This window comes from Carcharhinus amblyrhynchos, chromosome 1, assembly GCF_965287045.1.
Source record: "Carcharhinus amblyrhynchos chromosome 1, sCarAmb.v2.hapA, whole genome shotgun sequence".
Lineage (NCBI taxonomy): Eukaryota > Metazoa > Chordata > Chondrichthyes > Carcharhiniformes > Carcharhinidae > Carcharhinus > Carcharhinus amblyrhynchos.
This window is the reverse complement of record NC_137324.1, coordinates 23,179,380-23,187,612: the sequence shown is the minus strand read 5'-3', so window position 1 is coordinate 23,187,612 and position 8,233 is coordinate 23,179,380.

Below are 8,233 nucleotides of genomic sequence, written 5' to 3'. Positions count from 1 at the left end.
TCTGAGGAAAGATTAAACAGGCCCTTTATTCTCTGGAGTTGAGAACAATGACAGGTGACATCTCAGGGTCAGATAGGGTAGGTCCCTTGGGTAAGGCGGGGAGGGGGGGAGGGAACAGGGGGTGCTGTTGTTGTCTAGAACCAGGGGGCACATTGTCAAAATAAGGAGCAGGCCACTTAACCCTGAGGAGAGGAGACATTTCTTCACTCTGAGGGTAGTGAATCTTTGGAATTCTCTGCCTCAGAGAGCTGTAGGAATTCAGTCATTCAAAATGTTTCTACATGTTAAAACATCAAGGGATTTGGAAAATAGCTTTTAACTGGAAGACCCGCCGTTATCTCCATGAATGGCGGCGCAGGCTCCAAGGGCTGAATCGCCTCCTCCTGTTCCTATTTCTTAGGTTTAACAGGGTAATAAATCTCCCTAATAATTGTCTATAACTTGTGGAAAAGCTTCACATTTAAGTGTGAAAATGAATTAAATGTAAGTGTGTCCACATGTGTACAACCCCAGTTAGCCCAGTCTGCATGGATCAATGAACCTTCCAAAACACGTTTCTCGTTGGTTATATGGTCCAGGTCCATTCCACAAACAAGGACAGGAAAGTGACATTTATATTAAATATAAATAGGAATTCAACCTGTTTGTTATTTATTGAAATGTTCCCAATAAGACACTTAACTCTTTAAAGACACGCGGCCTAACTGCAGCCCCTTCATTTATGCTAATACATGTCTGCAGATCTCCATTTGAGAGATACTGGGATTGATAATTTCACTTTCATTCGTCCTCCAGCAAGAAATGCTGTTAGATAGCAGGACTAGGCATGAGGCAGCTTGTGTTTGCTTTATTCAATCTCTTGGCACATTTCATGCGGATCTGAGAAAGTAGAGAATCTAAATCTGTAGCTCTAGGCAATAACTCAGTGAAAATATTGTATGTAATCAATGGATTCAGTTTCAGCTAAAATAACATTCACCATATAACAAACATCCTTTTTTAAGGTTGGCATCGCGTATATCCTCTTCATATTTTGTTTTCTTTAGCCCCCTGCTTTTATAACTTTATGTATCGATTTCACATTTTCTTTAAACTGCTTAAAACAAAATTTTACGTAACTTCCCGATTTCCATTGAATTTCAAAGTTTTTAGCACCTTACATTTCTCTTAATATTATGTATAGCGGATCAACTATGATATAACAGATGGTACATTGAAGAACATATTGTTTTATAATGATTTAATATCGCGCGTAATGTATTGTTAGATTATGGTGGCATTGTTTATTAATAACCGTGTGCTAATAAGCCGTGAGGAAAGTGAGGATGATGCTTTTTCCTCATGTCAGTAAGCATGTTTTCCCGTTACTTTTAAAACACTGCCGGCCATCCTGCTCTGCTGCTGAAAGTTTTATGCATACTTAATCTACGCGATGTCTCCATAAATGAGTCAACCAGAATTTGTGACCCATGTTCTTAGATTTATGAAGAGCCACCCTCCCCATGGTCTTATCAGTATCGATTTTTGTACCTCTTGTGGCTGGACAGAATGTACTTTTAAGATTTGGCTCCGGATGTTTCCATATTTTAACGGCGATATGTCCTCATTCTTCTATAGCTGCATGTTCCTGGCTATACTCCTTCCCTGCTTCTTCATCTTGTGATCCTCTCCACCTTGTCCCTCTACCTTGTCACCTCATTTCCTGCTTTCAGAAGCGAATTATTTTGATTTCGTTCCCCCTTCCCCAAACCCCTCCCTCCCTCCCTCATCTCTCCTTTCTCTTCCCTCAGTTGTATGATCATACAGGTTGTCCACCATCTTGTGAAATGACAAGATGTCTCTCCAATGTGTGTAGTTGTTGATCTGGAGGCTAATTGTTGACAGGAGCTTTCGCATTGGATAGACAGCTATTCCTCAATCCCCAGCTCCTCACTTTGGGCACAGCATTCTTCATCGGGAAACCGGCTGGATTTTCCGTCCATTTCTAAAAAGATGCTACTTGTATATTGGTTGGTAAATTCACCACCTGTTCAGTTGCGATTGGTCCTTGTTTGTAAGTATTTGAATTTGCACTTAATCATACCTTGTGTAACTTTTTTGTTCATTCGTGGGACATAGGTTTCGCTGGCTGGCCAGCATTTATTGCGTATCCATGGTTGCCCAAGGGCAGTTGACAGTCAATCACATTGCTGCGGCTCTGGAGTCACATATAGGCCAGGCCAGGTAAGGATGATAGATTTCCTCCCACGTTTCTATAACATTGAATATATTCAAGAGGTGGCTGGGTATAGCACTTGGGGCGAATGGGATTAAAGATTATGGGAAAAAAGTAGGATTGGGCTATTGAGTTGTTTGATCAGCCATGATCATAATGCATGGCGGAGCAGGCTGGAAGAGCCAAAGGGACTCCCTCCAGCTCCTACTTTTAAAGGAAATGAATGAACCAGAAATGTTTTTCTGACAATCGACAATGGTTTCACGGTCATCGGTAGATTTTTAATTCCAGCTATTTTTTTTTCAATTCAATTTCCACCATCTACCTTGGTGGTAGATTAAAAAATTAAAAAATAATAAATAAAAAATATTAAAAACATTAAAAAATACTGCGTGGAAGAGTGGAGAATCTTTTGTTCTCTTAACGAAAATTTCCAGAACATTAGCTGAGTTTCTGGGTTACTAGTCTAGCGATAATAACTCTTGGCCATGACCTCTTCTGAGATGTAAGATGATACATTGGTGATTCCTTTAACTCTAGCTAACTATAATGGTTTCCGGTTATCCACTAGTGCTGCAGATGTCACCCATCTGATTGATCCAGACAATATTGTCTCATATAATCAAACATCTCTTCATTCTCCCAAGCTATTTCATATTTTGCTTACTTCCGTTCTCTCTAAAGGCCCGATTGGTTTATTTCTACGAGAGTGCTCAATGTCCTCATAGTGACCCACCACCCGTTGCAGTTTTACAGTAAATAATCTTTTCATGCACTTGTTCACAGTGTTACTTCCTGTTTTCTTTCCATACCGCTTCCTTGTTCGATGTGTTTCTTTCTTTAATGCACTCATTCCTTGCGCTTTCTGGCTTAAATATATTTCTGAAATTGAAGTCAATACGCTCGGGTCCATTTTCCTGTCCTCCGCGTTTCCATTGAGTCGACCACCCGACCAGCAATGGAGTTCAATGCCATAAAATATTTGCGTCCTTTGTGTTGAGTTTCATTCTACACTGACAATATATAGTTTAAGAAGCTGTAGTTTTCAGTTTAAATGAATGCCGTTCATTAATTTCAGAATATTGTCGATTGCAGGTCTTACATTATTGCTGACCTAAGGAATTATATCTTTGATTTAACACAACTGGAAGGTCAGAGCATCGCCTATCATAATAAAACGTATGTTGCAGCAACTGTCTAATTGTCTTTGTTACACGTTAACCTTGTCATCTTACTCAACGCTCGTTGCAAGACACTCATATCACTTTTCTAGTAACCTTTATCAGAAATGCAAGCAATCAAGGACATTACGTTCGATTTTTTTCTGTTAAAATTATGCAATTGCTAAAAGAAGACTTTTATGCTGGGAACCTCTACCTCACATACACAGTAACAACATTCTTCCAGGTTTACTGAAATCCTCACAACCGATCTCAATTCGATCAGTCGGGAATTCGAAGGCGGTAATGAATTAAATCCTCTATATTTTACTTTTATTTAAATTTACACGACATGTCTCTCCCACCTTCTCTCCAACTCCACAACTAGGAACTGGCATCTGCCTCTGAAATGTGCCAAGGATACGAGAAAAGTGGTATTCGAATCACTGAGTGACATTGCGGGGGCCGGAGACCACTCGGCCCGTTGGATCCATGCGCGCCCTTTGGAGGAGCTATCCAATTAGCCCCGCATACCCCTGCAAAATTCCCCTCAAATTAGGGATCCATCCATGAGGATGTAATTTTAGGAAACGGTAAACAAATATTAGACATTAAAAAATACTGCGTGGAAGAGTGGAGAATCTTTTGTTCTCTTAACGAAAATTTCCGAGTTTCACACTCCATTGTCAGCCTGAGCTGCTGCGGTGGGTGACGATGGAGGAGATTCTCTTTGGTAATCACCTCGGATCTCTTTGGGATCATTCTCCCCGACCCACCACCCTTAGAATTGTTACAACTGCTCCCGCACTCCCATCTAATGTACAAACTCTAGCTCAGGGCTCATGCTTGGCTTTTATATAATCGCACAGATCTTCCTCCTGACAGCGTGGAAAAAATGTACGTTAATAAAAATTGACCCCCAGTCAAGTTTCTATCACGGCTAAGCTGGCAGTCACCAACATAACCAGCATCTGCGTCAATCGCCCGTTTGCAAGTGTTTTTTTTACCCATAGCGGAAATAAACTTGTGTTTACCTTCTCGACTGCATTTAAACGGAATGAAGTAAAAAACCAGCCATCTCGGTGCTAAATTTCCCCTCTGAATTGTAACCGTTTCCTGTCGAGGCAGAGGTGAAAACCTGCAGCGAGTAGAACAATGTCAACACACACAACTGGCAACCTGCAAATTACTTCCACATTCCTGTAACAAATTGACAATAATAACGATACGGCGGCCAGTAACTTGCTTGGTAAATGTTGGCTCCTATGCCAAGTAGCAGAGTCATCCCAAGAGCCAAGGGATATATGTAACGTGACCTTACTCGTAGGAAGATAATGTCCGAATGATGTTGGCCTTTGTCACATGATATCTGTAACTTCCTAAATTTACAATTTGGCATGCTCAGCCGAAATTTTTAGCGATAAGCATGTTTCCTTTGAGGTTCATGTTCCTCCCAGTTCCTCATGGGGTGGCTAGTTAGTACGCGAGATACAGCAAAGTACACACACAGAAATGTGATCTACTTCTCTCGCAGAACAGGCTGTAGTAATCAAAGACTCCAGCTACCCTGACTCAAACATCAAATATTTTTCATCAGAACACCACCGAACATTTCCGAAGGGGTTACCATTGAACTGAATGAGTTATTGCAACTGAGAATCATTCTATTGCCTATATATAAATGTGCCTATCACTCTTGGTATTAAGAAGGGTCAGACATCATTATATCAGCAAGTACATGTGTAGCACCAATGCTGTTGGAATCTATTCTACAATTCACAACAATTTGGGATGTAGAATCCAAGAACTAATCACACTTGGCAGGCGCAGGTCACTGGAATAGAGAAGGTTTAGTATTCAACATTAAAAATAAAACAAAGTCTGATTATATCATTCCCTCAATGCAACCAGCAGCCCGCAACACTCAACATTATATTCGCAAGATACCTACTGTCATTTATTCATTGCAGCCTGGTCAAGTTTATTAAATTTTGACAATTATAATGACATTTGTAAGTTTTTTTTGCATTTTGAAAAATCTTGCAGCATAATCATCCTAAAATGTAGACTTCCTGGCAGTTATTATATTTGTAGATTGTAGAAAGTAAAATGAATTGCAGAATAGTTAACAATTTATGTAGCATTAAGTTTAGAATCCAGGTGCAGAATCCATCAAAGCACCTTTCCTCTCCCTCCCGCCACCTCCCGACTCCAACCTTGCTAGAAATCTTTAATGCATCTTCAGCAGTTTGGCTCTGCTGATTTCTCCTCCTGAGCACACCAGAATGAGTTTTCCAGTGTCCTTAGATTTTGGTGAGTTATGTCTCTTGATTAGAGCATGGCTCCCCAACCACATTGTGTCCAGTGGCTAACAGAAAAATCGCCATTTGATACATCGCCTTTCCCATTGAGCACAACAGCTGCAACCCCCGTCTCTCTCTCTCTCTCTCTGGGAGTCTGTCCTAAGTCTCAGAGTACATCTGCCGAAAGCCAGACCAGCTGCACCTGCCCGTGTTCAGTTTTAACACTTGGGTTTCAACAGAACTTGGCTAAGATCCCCAGTCCCCAAGGTAATCCAGTCATATTGACATATTGCCGGACAGAATGACCAGGAGGTCACATGTTCCCTTCACTTTAAACCTTGTTTTAAAAGAGACAATTTTAAACATAATTTTATAAAATTTTATGCTAAAATAGGGGAAAACTACTGTGGTAGTACATTTTTCTACAATCTCATCAAAAAATAATAGTTAACACTCTAGTCATTAACCTACTATGCACACAGTCCAAACAATAATCTCCATCCTTGACACATTTTATCATTGAACACAGCGGCGGGAATTTTCTGGCCTTCGATGGGAAATCCCATTGACAATGGAAGTACTAGAAGATCCCACCACTGGGGAATGGTGTGCCACCTCCTGCTATGAGAATAATGCTGTGAGGAGGCCAGAAAATCCCCCCTCTGTATTGGTGGCACAATCTCCTGCAATGATTAAGATTTAAAGTTCAGTAATTCCAACTCTTGTTGAATGAAAATTAAGTGCTTAGCTTTTCATCCCTCATCTGTAGCAAACCTCATTTCCTGTAATTATCACAGCTTTCCCATGTATTGGGTTATGAAATGTACACTTGGACTGCTTACCTTTGTGAAGAACAACATAGTTGATTTCTGAATGCAGCAACTTCCTTTGTAGTTCTTTAAAACCATTCATTTGATTATCAGAATGTTTAACTAGTTCTTTTGATGCCTTTTAACATAGTCTTCGAACTACCCCATTTAGCTTTCAATTTCCAATCTCCATTCTCTTTCTTGGATCCAAGTTCTTTAACATCCAGAAGCACAGATCCAGCAGCCCATTTGAATTGTCCTCCTCCTGTTTAAGTGCAGGGTACTGTTCTCCCTAAGTTTCTTTCCAGGATTGAAAGTTCCAATATTCTTTTCCAGGAGATACAGATTCACTGCCTCCTTCTTTGCAAGCGGTTCATTCTTTTGCTGAGTAAAATCCTCTTAGCTGCTTTAAAAATTTTGCTAAGGTTGTGTTGCTGACCAGATAACAAATCTTGATACTCCTTTTCTTAGTCAGTTCATGAACTCTTCCAACCAGCATGCGTTGCACCCTTTTCTTTCTCACGAGAGTAGCTGCTTCACCATTTTGAACTTTTGAGCTATATCAAAGGACACAAAGCCTTCCTCATAGCCGTTGTCAGTCCGACGTTCCAAAGTCCCTTTATATCAGCAGATGTGAGCTTTTGGCCTTTCACACACGTTCATTCTGAGTAAACCTTTTAGAACTGATGCGAGGAGAAATTTCTTCACCCAGAGTGAATGTGTGAAATTCACTATCACAGAATGTAGTCGAGGCAAAACCATTGTCTGTGTTCAAGAATAAATTAGATCTAGCTCTTGAGGCTGAAGGATCAAGGGTTGGGTGTGGGGGGGAGGGGTAGGATGTATTAGGGTATTGAATTTGATGATCAGCCATGATCAAAATGAATGGTAGCATATGCTTGAAGGGCTGAATGGCCTACCTACTCCTGCTTCTAGTTTCTATGTAAATTACAACATTCATTTTCCCAGCAGGATTACAGAAAGCCATGTATTTTTGATGTCATTTGATTTTACTTTTAGACAACTTCATTGGGCTTTTCTGGAACCATTTCAGAAGACAACATCACGGCCACAATTCTCCCATCCTGCTGTGCTAATTTTTCGTGCAGCGGACCAGGAAATTGTTGTGTCGGCTGATTCCTGGGGTTCACACATGCTTTCACGCCCTGCTAGTGTCTCCCCAGTGCTGGATTTCCAGCCAGAAATCTAGCATCTCCCTTGCCCACACCAGAGTGGCTCACTCCAGTGGGGATTACTATAGTTCCTCACTTTTGGGGAACTATGATGGAGTGAAGGTGGGTGGAGGGCAATCAGGGTCCTCTGACGGTTGGGTGACGGGGATGCCCCCCCGGGCATTGGCACTCTGACCATGTCAGCCTGTGTCACCGGTGAAAAGTGCCAATGTCCAAATGGCACCTTGGCACAGCCCATTGGGTGGTGGCAGTGCCAAGAAGGTGAAGCATATGGGGAGGGGTCTCGGGGATGGGGCCTCATGGGGGCAGGGCACAGCAGGCTATCAGTGGGGGTCCTGCTGCTACTCTGCATAGGGATTGGTGGAAGAAGAAGGGAGGTCAGCGACTGGGGTAGGCTGGGAGGTGGGGGGTCAATGGGGGAAGGGGGAGGTGGTTAGCCTGCTGAGGGATGGCACTGTGGGAGAGTCAGGACTGCAGTGGGAGTAACTGTTGGGGGGGAATCGGAGGGGGAGGCTGGAGATCAGGGCACACTGGGGAGGTAAGCCAGGATAGG